Source organism: Miniopterus natalensis, chromosome 14 (assembly GCF_054644295.1).
Source record: "Miniopterus natalensis isolate mMinNat1 chromosome 14, mMinNat1.hap1, whole genome shotgun sequence".
In the NCBI taxonomy this organism is placed as follows: domain Eukaryota; kingdom Metazoa; phylum Chordata; class Mammalia; order Chiroptera; family Miniopteridae; genus Miniopterus; species Miniopterus natalensis.
The window spans coordinates 33202917-33214988 of NC_142094.1; the positions used below are offsets into that span (position 1 = coordinate 33202917).

General features: G+C 37.1%; 1 protein-coding gene across 2 annotated transcripts in view; it reads right to left on the reverse strand.

The window, feature by feature from the left end:
- PRKG1 (protein kinase cGMP-dependent 1) overlaps positions 1 to 12072 on the reverse strand; it is a 949780-nt gene that overhangs the window by 87174 nt on the left and 850534 nt on the right. The gene's annotated exons all lie outside the window — the stretch shown is intronic.

Here is a 12072-nt window from a genome sequence, read left to right on the forward strand (position 1 = left end):
TGGGACTGAGCACGTTGTGAGGTCTGTGCTAATTCCAGGTAGGTAGTGTCAGAACTGGACTGAGTTGTAGGACATTCAGTTGACATCCAGAGAGTTGGAGAACTGGTTGTTGGTATGAAAACCCCACTGTCATTTGGCATCAGAAGTGTTGGGGGTCAATGGCTCAGAATTGGGTAGAGAGAGGTCAGTGATGCTACTAAGAGGACAGCCCACCGCAACCAAGAATTTTCCAGCCCAAGACATCAACAGTGCTGAGGTTGAAAAATCTTATGTATAGCTGTGTAATATTTCTAAGATCACAAAAGAAGCAAAAGGCCAAGGCTCACAACACAAGCTTTGAATAAATTGATTTAAGTATTAATATTTATGAAGCTATTAAAATAATAAAGTGGGGACTATCAATCAATAATGTAGCATGGTATCTGACAGTAGTGGCCTAATTCTTAAGTACTTAATAGTAAGCACAGGTTCTGAAATTATAGGTTGAACCATATGAAATTGCCATTCTAGTTAGCTAAAAGTGTTCAAATATTGATAGTTTCACATGGGCAAATCTAATAAAATACATTTCTTATTAATTGTTTCATTTTATTTACTTGAATAGTAACATCATTAGAAAGGAAAACATTAACAAAATACAGTATTACAGATGCATTTAAATAATAATGTAGATAAAAGGGAAATTATGTAAAGCAAATAGTGTGTCTGCCTTTGGCCATACTAAGGAACAGCGAGATAAGATTATTTTTGTTTTTAAACAGTATCTATTTAGTTGTTAGGGATATGTTGTGCTTTTTAGAGAAAGAAATATTTTTATCTGACTTTTATGATTTTTTAGTGTGACTCAACAGTAATAAACAGTTGAAAATATGAGCTAGAAAAATATACACTGTATAATGTAATTATAGTATCTTCATTTTTAAAAAACAAGGCATGGAAATCACATTTTGATAAGTGATTAAGTGTTGCTCTTACACTCCTGTTTCCCTGCACTCCCTACTTACTCCTCTAGAGACATTGGCCTGTGAAGTTACTGTTCTGAACACTCATTTAAGTGATTCAAATGATTTATCTCCTTTTAAGGGAATGTTTGTTCATCAACATTTATCTCAACAGCTTTCCGAAGTAGGGGCTTATATAGTCTCCTCAGTCATGCCATCACTCAGCAAAGCACTGCCTGTCATTTGCTGTGTTTAAAAAAGGTGTCATCTTATCAATGGCCTTTTTTTATCTCAAGGTAACTTTTTAAAGCCCATTAAAAATTAAGAATTGTTATATAGTCTAAAGCATATTCTTCACTGTTAATTTAATTATTCAAGTAATATAATAAAATGAAGAGGCTTGAGAGAAAAACCATGAGCTCCTTCAAAAAGAGTGTTCAACATTAATCGGTCAGCTGGCATGGTGAGCAAGAGATCTTGATTTTAGAGAATAGCTCCTTGAACAAAACCATTTTCAGCAAAATGTATGTTTTACCAAATTATGATATTTTGATAAGTCAATTTTACTAGTATAATATGCACACCAAGGTTTAAAAAATCAGGGTGATTTTATTTAAAAAAACTTAGAAAAGTTGATAGAAAATTACTCATATTTTCTGAGTCCTAAACTGAAAGTGGTCTTAAATTCATCCTTTTATGAAGGCTTTATCTCCTTCTCAAGGATATTAGAATTATTACTATTCAATATGCTCACTCACTAATTCATCTAGGTCATTTAATATGTTTGAGCAGTGTTTGAATATTAGAGGAATAGCTTTTGTTTTATATCCTTACATGCCTGATATATGTATTAAGCAATAGGCTGGTTGCTTGAAGTAATTAACACAGTTTATAATGTTGACTAATGTTCACTGTCTATATATTGGAGGAGGATGTTGTGATATAAGCAACGAGCAATGAGAAATAGTCATGCTTCCCCTCTATGATGTCTCTTCTTCCTCGACTAACAATTTAAAGATGTCAGTTAACACGGTATATTATATTTATTTTATCAAAATGATTTATACTGTTTTAATTCATTATTTAAAAATTATTTCTTTCTAAAATGGAGCAATATTGGTATAACATTTCCACTTTCAAAGGTACTCTAATTTTCTAATGGCTTTTTATTGAATGACAGCCCCCTTATTATCATATCTAAATGTCACATTGGCAAGAGAAAATTGTATGTATAATGATGAATGTGAAAACGGCTGTTTCTAAAGGCTAATTTAACGACTCTAAGTTATCAAAACGTACTTCAAGCAAAACTGCATGATTTTTTATTTAAATATTTGCTGTAACAGCAATACTTGTTGATTCTAAGAATGTAGACCACAAATTATCCCACGATCCTTAAGAGTCTGTTTTCTATTGACAACCACAAGGATCTCTTCAAGAGAAATTTGTAAAAAGGCAGAGGTGAAAATAGTATTTATCTAAGAGGTAGTGGTGCTTCTAAAAGAATGGCTTTTAACTTAAAAATTCTAAGCATGTAACGAAAGGATTTTAAGATGATCATTTTTACAGATTAGGAAACTGTTCCAGAGCTGCTGGGAGCTAGACTCTAGACCTTGTGCTGAATGTCGCCTGGAGAAGTTAGTGTCAGTGCTGTGACTAAGGCCCAGGTCTCCCAAGGCATATTTCTCCTGCTATGTGAGCATGGCCTCTCCAGAAAGACCTCCCTCAGCACTGGCCATTAGCCTTGCTTGCTCTCACTAGATTCAAAGGTTTTCTTTCTATAGAAAACATTTTATTATTATTTTTTAAATCCTCACAGAGGATATATTTTCCATTGCTTTTTCAGACTGGAAGGGAGAGAGAGAGAGAGAAACTCCGACATGAGAGAGACACATCGATTGGTTGCCTCTTGCACACGCCCCAACTGGGGCCAGGCACCGAGCCCGCAACCGAGGTATGTGCCCTTGGCCGGAATGGAACCTGGGGTGCTCTAACCACTGAACAACTGGCCAGGGCTAGAAGACATGATATTTTAGCCAAATGTCATTTTTCAATTAAAACTGCTAAGAACACAAAGGGGCCTGGTACGGATATTATAGATATTATTTTTCTTCTGCTTTCTAAAAAGTATCAAATCACAATAGGCTCTAGGATGCCAGCATACCCAAAAGACATATGCATTTGGTTGCTCTATTTTCTATGAAAGTTTAGAGCTCTGGAAAGGTTGACCCAATTGCCATATGAGTCTAAATTAACCTTAAGATTTAAAGAGCTCTTGAGGTTTTGAAAGAAATTTCCAATTGTTATCTAATATGACAACAGTGGAAAGGAATCGCCCTTCTTTTCAGAAGAAGGAAACGGTCGGAGTTAGCAATCAAATGGCTTGTCTGCATCCGCCGAGCCAGTCAGCAGCCCTAGAATTTTCAATTATCTTTAGCCCTCTGCTCTGTCAATTAGGAAAGGTTGCATGCAAGGACAGACTGGGATTCACCTTTATAAAGTCTTGCTACCCAGGGAGTCTTAAAGATAAGAGCTGCAGAGAAGAAATGAGCAAATGGCCTTTGAGAGTTTTAAAATTTTTAATGAAGCAGAAAAAAAAAAAAAAAAATACTCCTTCCCAAGGCCAAGTAGCTTTATCTTGAAGCATTTTTTAAGAGAGCCACCCAATCAGTCTCACTGCACTTAAAAGAGAAATTTACTTTGATGCTCTCTGTAGTCACAAATCACTCTGAAGTATTAATCTGTTAGTATTGGTGGCCTTAAAAACTGTTCTATACCTCTTCCCACCCTGACTCCGCGTACTGGAATTTCAAAAGCAAACGGCTCTTACGCAGCTGAAAGCCAACTTATTAGTTCAGGGCCAGCTGCTGCAACTTTTTATGTGGCCTATGCTTGGCCCTGCAATAAAATGGAGAACACCTTTTATTGCCCAGAGGATGGGACTGTCTTTTGACGCCTCAACCCTAGAAGTGGTCAGCAAGTTCTAAGTCTGGCTTGAGCGCTATTTCATAATGCCATTCTCTGTTTTTTCCATTTAATTGGCATATAGTTCCCATTTTGGAACAGGGTATTTGCTCACTTGAATTCTTTCCATCAAGGGAAAAACAATTTTCCAGGCTCATTTCCCTGAGAATTGCTTAGATCAAGACCAAGTTGGTCTAAGAAAATTCTTGATAAGATTATAGGAATACTAAGATGGTGACTCTAAGATGCCTGGCAGAAAAACACTAATAAGAAAGGCCAGAGTGTCAAAGTCAGGGTGTTCCAAAGAGCAACACCATGTGTATTTGATTGTGCATTCAAAATTGTGGTTTTTTAGATGCTAGACAACCCTGGGGCATTTGAAAAGATGTTACCAAACAATACGGATTTCTGTTCTGATTTGCATAGCCTCAGTGTATTTTGAGATGCTTTTGATGAGTGGATTTTCAAAGGCCTGAGCAACGTTGTCCGTTCCCTCAGTGTGCCAAAGAGCACAGGGCAACCGCCCCATGCCAAGCAGGGCGAGCAACTAAAGGGCTGTCTCTGCTAATGAAATGTAATGAGACACATCGTGTCAAACAGCAAGGCTCACAGGGAAAGTAATCCTGAAAACATCAGACAGACTACAACGTTCCTTTGCTAACGAACTTGTAAACAGAAGAGGGGCTTTCAGTCAGTGAGGACTAATTATGGAAATAGTTGTAAAATTTTTATTCGGATGAAATTGAAAGGCCAAAAGAGTAGCCCATATCATACAAGCGATATTCTCTTTGGTTCGTATAAAGAGATGGGCAAGTGACTGTGGGACTTCACTGTTTAGTGGCAGTAAGTCACAGTCCACCTCAGTGCCTCTAATATTTTTGTGCAGCACTTTTTTTTTAAATCTTTACCTGAGGATTTGCTGAGAGAGGAACATCTATGTGAGAGACAAACATTACCGATTGGCTGCCTTCCGTACCTGCCCTGCCTGGGGATCGAACCTGCAAACTTTTGGTGTGAGGGATGGTGCTCCAACCAACTGAGCCACTCAGGCCAGGCCGGGTGTCACTCTTTTCTTGTGCACCAATGACATGGGTCCTGCTTTGCATCCCAGTCTTATTTCTGGCTCCCTACCATAATTTTGACTTTCTTGCTTATTTCAGTCTATTATGAAACTTCTTTTTGGGGGACAAAGCAGGGAATAAGTGAATATGGTGGTGCACATTGAGGAGGGTAGGATAGGAAAAAGTGGTGACTCCAAGTTGGGTCTTGAAGTCTTTGGACAACTTGTGCCTCCTTGCTCAGCATCTCTCTCTCCTTTTTGTGACCAGAGGGAGACTCATGTTATCTCTGGATGAAAAGGAGCTCATGTACACATTTATGCTATGATATTAGGAAAAATAATAATTCCTCTTAGGAGAATTTTTAATTTTTACAGGTTCTTTAGATAGAGGATAATATTTAAATCTCAAGGAATATTACCCAACATAAGACGGAAAAGTGGAACCCTTAGCAAAGAAATCACATCATAAAGTGGTGTACACTTCACCCATGGAGACGGTCTGACTTGCCCCTTGGAGGGGTCTGCCTTCGTCCATGAAGGCTAAAAGGACCTGAGACCCACTTGCCTAGTCTGAACCTCTCTCAGTTGTATGCTCTCTCCTTCTCTGGTGGGTTTAACATGCTCACTGCTCTCTCAATATTGAAGATTCATAATCTTCCACTGGACATTTCTAATTTACTTGAAATTTCTTATGATTCTGTATAAGCTCATTGACTCTTATTTCTTTAAATTAGATTCATTTCCAGTCCCTGTTAGGGAATTCAATCGCTATCACTCCATCCTAAGATTACAATGAACCAGTGGTTTGATAAATCCAATTGGCATTCACTATCTGACACCCTAGAGCTCTCAACATACATTCTTCTCTCCTCCCCCATTCCTGAAACACCTGGTTTTTGTCTTCTGTGATGCAACTGGTTTCCTTCTACCTCTTCTCTCTCCTTCCGGTGTGTGTGTGTGTGTGTGTGTGTGTGTGTGTGTGTGTGTGTGTGTGTGTGTGTGAAATCCTTCCCCTTCCCCTGATTTCTAAACACTGAAGTTTCTCAAGAATCAATGTTTAGTGCCATGTTCCTGTCATTCTCTACTGTTTCATCTACATGTTAACTACCATCTCCCATCCAAATGTTCATTATTCTCAAATAAATACCAACCTCTCTGAGTTCCAGACCTGCCTAACCATGTCTCAAAGGTACCTCTTATTTAACCTGAGCAAAAAATCAACTCATGGCCAACTCACTCTCCAAACCTGGCAACCATACAATCTTTCTCTATCTTAGTGAATGCCATCTCCTCCCTCCGATTTCCAGACCCCAAATCTTTACCTTTTTTCTCTTCATGACCGATACCTATGTCCTTAAGAATACCTGTTGGCTTTGCCACTTAACTGTCTCTCAAATGCTTTTCTCTACGCACACTGCCCTCACTCTAGTCCTGTCTACCATCAGCTTTTACCTGGAAGATATTTTAGTGGCTCTTCCTGCTTTCACTTTTCACCCCTTCAATGAAAGAACACTCACTTATATTATAAACCAAATCAACTCATTTGCTAGCTTACAGGCCTGAAGTGATTACCCTAAAATTCTTTTTTTCCCCTCTTATTTTTTTTTAATTTATCTTTATTGTTGAAAGTGAAACAGATGTCCCCCTTTTTTTCCCATTGACCCCTATTTGACCTCTGTCTTTTTACATTTTTAGGTCCCAGTCATACTGGCACTTTGGTTCCTTGAATATATAATGCTGTTTCCTACCCTGGGGGCTTTGCACGTGCTGCTTGTCTGCCTAGGATGCCTTCCGAGCTCCCTTGCCCAGCTAATGCCAACTAATTCCTGCCTAACCAGTACCAGCTAATTCTTCCATGTTCAGCGCAAATCCAGTTAGAATGTCACTTCCTCAGGGAAGCCTTTCCAGAAAGGTTAATGTGTGTCTGTCCCCCACTGAGCCCTGCGCACCAGGAAGGAAAGGGCTTGTCTATTTTATTCACTCCTTTGTATGTAGCGTTTTGGAGGCACACAGACAGTATTTGTGGGATAAATGGATGCCTATGACAAAGTGAATGAACACGGGTAATGCTGTTACATGAGGGGCTATGGAGTCATTGTAGGGTCTTTACATTGATATTTATAACAAGCAAGGTGTAGATTTAAAAACATGACCATACTCATTTGGAGGTTTACATAGATTTTTCCATGAGAAAGAGTTCCTCATGGAGAGCATTGAGAATCACCAACCTTGGTCATAAATAAATACATTTACAAATCTATATTCATATAACTATCAGAGATGCCCAACAAGAGGGCTCAGATAGGGATTTCTTCCATTTTTCAGAGAAGCAGGACAGAGCCTAGGGCAGCTACACCAACTGGCACAATACGCTGTACCCATTTTCTATGCATGTCAGGACATAAAATAGTTTGGAAAGGGTTTCTAGATGGGAGCAATTTGAGGGTATTTTTTTGTTGTTTGCTGCTTTTTGTTTTCTTTAAGAAGTGATTGAGGGTGGGGTGAGGGGATGGGGAGAGATTAACCTAAGAGCTTATATGCATACATGCATAACCCGTGGACACAGGCAATAGAGTGGTGAAGGCCTTGGGGGGTGGGGTGCAGGGTGGAGGAGATCAATGGGGGGAAAAGGGGAGCATCTGTAATACTTTCAACAATAAAGATAAAACAAACAAAGCGATTGAGATTTTCAAAAGCACAAAGAATTGAATAAATAAGGCTAAACGTGAATCAGTCTAAAATATTATCTTCATTCATTGTGTTATCAGGCCATCACCCAGATGGCATTAACAAAGTGTATATAATAGCATTATAATATGATAGTTGTTAAATGGAAAAAAGCAGAATATCAAGTAATAAATGCATTAAAATCATAAAACACAAAGTTAATAGCAGTTGTGCTTGATTAGTTTAGACTGTGATTTTTATCTATCTTACTGTATTATTTCTATTAAAGTGAAAATACACACATTTTAATAAAAATAGACATAATTATAAATAATACACTGATGGTTGTTTTGGTTTTCCCCTCTGTATGGCCATAACCTGGGAATATAGCTGTGGCATATGTAAGTCATGTCATCATAGTGCAACTTTTATATGAAAGATTTTTATGACCAACTATTATAATTAACAAGCTAAGTTGACAAATAAAAATATATTTATCAGAATATATGTTTTTTTATTCAGAGAAAGATCTATTTACTTATAACTGCTGGGCACAGTATTTAGCAATTAAGACATCAATGATAGTATAACTTGAATCCCTCTTCTGGGCATCTACCCCCCAAATCTGCAAACACTTATTCATAAAGATGTAAGTACCCCTGTGTTCACTGCAGCATTTTTCACAGTAGCTGAGACTCAGAAACAACCTGTGTTCTTTGACTAACGGCTGTATAACAAAGATGTGGTACATATGGACCTCTGCTCAGCCATTTCTCACAGCATGGGTGGATCTGGAGAGGGTCACACCAAGTAAAATAAGTCTGATGGAAATGTACGAGAACCATGAGATCTCACTGACATGTGAGATAAAAACGGAAGGCCACAAACGAAAAACACATAGACACAGACAACAGTGTGGCGGTTACTAGAGGAAGGGGGGCAAGGAAGCAGAGGGTAAAAGGTCATATATGGGGTGACACAAGGAGACTAGACTTTGGGTGGTGGGCACACAACGGAATGCATAGATGATGCATATAGAATTGTACTCCTGAAATTTAATATAATTAACCAGTGTTACCCCAATAAATTAAAAAATATATATATTTTAGTTAAGAAATGGTATGTATTTATATATCAGAAATACTTGTCATGAAGTAAAATATTTACTTTTCCTATTTGATAAGTCCGGATGGTTCCTTTTTCACAAGACAAGGTGTAGATGTGGAGACAGGTCTCGCCACCCACAGTGATGCATCACAGTAAGTGCCACAACTAAGCATGTCCCAGAACTAAACAGTGAGCAGCACCGAGTCATACACCACCCTCTCCGCCAACCTGAGATGCCTTCATGTTAGGAAACAGTTTTCTCTTGGGCATGCGCCCTGTAGAGCCCAATGCCCGACTCGTCCTAAGGAAATTTCTGTATCTTTATTAGATGAATGAGTCCACAGTGGCAAAGGGAAATAATGTGCACCTTTCATCACATACGCTACTTTCTGCTCTAAATAAGGTTTAATGATCCTTCGCCTTGATGTGGTGTCTCTTCTATTGTAGTTGTGATTATAACTTCAGATTTGGAAAGGGAAGCCCTTAGTGGATAATTAGCAGCAATTATGAGAAGTTTAAACATGCCATGAAAGGCAAAGTTTCTGTCAAGAATGAATGGATTTGTAGGAAATAATCTCATGAGGCAGGTTCAGGGCACCTCTCCCACGGTTGGGAGCTCTGAGCACCGTTTCCCTGGGACAGTTCTCTCTAACTGATCTTCCTGGGCCAGCCACTCGAGCTCGGTTTTTCTGAAAGGGAAGATCTGTACATTTTGTGGAATCATTCGGCCGCTGACACTTGATTATCCTAATAGCATAATTATTTCTCACAAATGAGTTTCTAAATTTATCTTTACTGTCAGTCCTACTTTTTCTCTCTCTACCCAAATAGGCAGTTAGTGAGGCTACCAACAAACATTTCACATGCATAAGTAATATAATCATTTTAGTTGGGTTTTATGAAATACTAATCTTACCTTTAATGAATTTTGCAAAATCAAGGGACCTTTAAAAAATAAAGCTTACGCAGTGGAGCTAAAGCCAACACCTCAGTTCTAAATGGCACAGATTTTGTAACTATATAAAAATTTAGAGGTATTAACGATCATAAAGGTACTTTGGAGCAATTTCAGCCTTGTCATAATCCCTGCAATGTCAGCAAACCTTATAAGTTCCTGAAATACAAAGTGAAGGTACAGTGTATTTAAGGGGAAAAAATCCAATACAGAGAGACAAAAATGTCAACCCAAATAGATGTTTAAGCTTGTTACTTCAACTAAAAAGCTTTCCCTGGGGAATAATTCACAATTTACCTTCTCTGAGTGATAGGATATCTAACTTAAAAGATGTATCAACTTCAGAAATCTTCAGATATGAATTATTAGAAAGCAATGAAATGCTAACACTGTTAAAGGCATAACTATAGCTCCCTTGATATGTCTGTTAAGTATGTGTTTACATACATATGTACGTATTTATTTATTTGGCTATTTTGAGCAATAAAGTTTATATTATCAATCTCTCTAGAATTTGGATTAATGGTTTTATATTTCTTTTCATCAAACTGTTCCCATTTTTAAAATAATTATCATCATTAAGGAATATGGATTCTACATTCATGTGGACTTAGTATCAATTAAACAGAAAAACTTAAACTGAACTTACTTTTTAAATTCAAGCATAAATATATAATGACTAATTTATAATCCTGTCAAATAGCAATATTTTGAACCATCTATTGGCAGTAATTTCATTGCCTTTTTGTTCTTTAATCTTAATGAAACTTTCTTTTAACTAAATGATAATATTTTAATAAAAATGATATTTATGGCTTATTTTTCAGACTGGATTTAATATTGATATACTATCACAGTGAGAGTAGTTTGCCTACCTAAGGTTAAAGAATTCTTGCATAGATAAAATTATTTTTACATTATAGATATGCAATAATATTATCTGTAAATCAAACCATATATCAAATTCATTAGGTTATATTTCTAATGATTACTTCTACCAACAATATCATCCACTTTTATATCCCTTTATAATTTACAAAGTATTTTTATATGTTGCCATCAATTCAATCACAAAAATACCATTTTAAAGGTAAGCTAATGAGATCGAAAGAGAGGAGTTAAGTCATGATCAAGATCACTTGGTTGGGAATCAGAGAGCCAGGAGCAGAACCCGAGGCTTCCAGCCCTTGTTCAGGGTCCTATTTTTCATACTGACTGATTCTCTGCCAACATGAAGAATTACCTCGACACCTATCTTCTAACTGTCTGAATCTGAATTTCAGTGAGTTTGTTTTCTTATCTTTAGTTGAAACATGCAAATGTGAACCCATCAATGCCCAGAATTCATGAGAAGTACACACAGTTATCGTTACAAAGCCAAGAGTAAACTGAGAAAGATGTAACTAGTTCATGATCGCTTCCCATCACGGATCCATTCTAAGCCTGGGACCAGCCTCAAATACTAAATAGAGGAAATCAAGTTGTGCAAGAACTTTAATCAGTGAATTTGGCTAAAGTTGAACAGGGAAACAGAAGTAGATCAAAGAATACTTTAGGGTACAAGATCTTTGACTTTTTTTTAGTACTAGACCAAATTTTTCATCTTCATAGACAATCAAGATAAAAAATATCTTATTTCTTTTGCTTTAAGAATATTACACAAAACCAACCAATCAAGATCTGCCCCTGATCTATTTATTGATAAACTTTGTCGATTTAATCTTTCAGGTATCCCGTATGATATCAAATGCTACGTTATTTTGACTTAAATTACTTCATTGAGGAAAAGAGGGGTGGATTATACACATTACAATTTTTACTACGTAACCTAACATTTTTGCAGAAAAAGCCAATCTCAAATGACTTCAAATTTTTGTTAAAAAAAAAACAAAACTACGTTTCAAAGCAAATTATTCTAGTAGAGACACTTGTATTTCGCTGTGCAAAAGTGAAAATTAATGGGATATGTACTATCTCACAATAATCTGAAAACAGTGGCACCCAAGTTCAATGTAAAGCGACGATGTATTGACGCAGGAAAATACTTTCCAGCCTTATTATTTTCCACACAATTTCACAAACAACTACTGAACACAACCACCATTCACTCAGGAAGTATTTTCAGTGGGGGGAATAATGGCTTTACATTCGATTTTTTATATTGAATTTTAAACGAGCCATTTTCCTCACTGAGATGATCTTCAATACAAAAGGAAGGCTACTGTGTAATAATTACCTTGAATTGTCTGCTGCTCTTCCCTCTTGAGTAAGTAGTGTCTCCCCTTCAGAGTGATGGGGAGATTGTTAAGTCCAGTGATTGTTAAGTCCAGCCCAATATTGGATCTTATTTCTGTACGAAATCATTTTTTAAATCAATA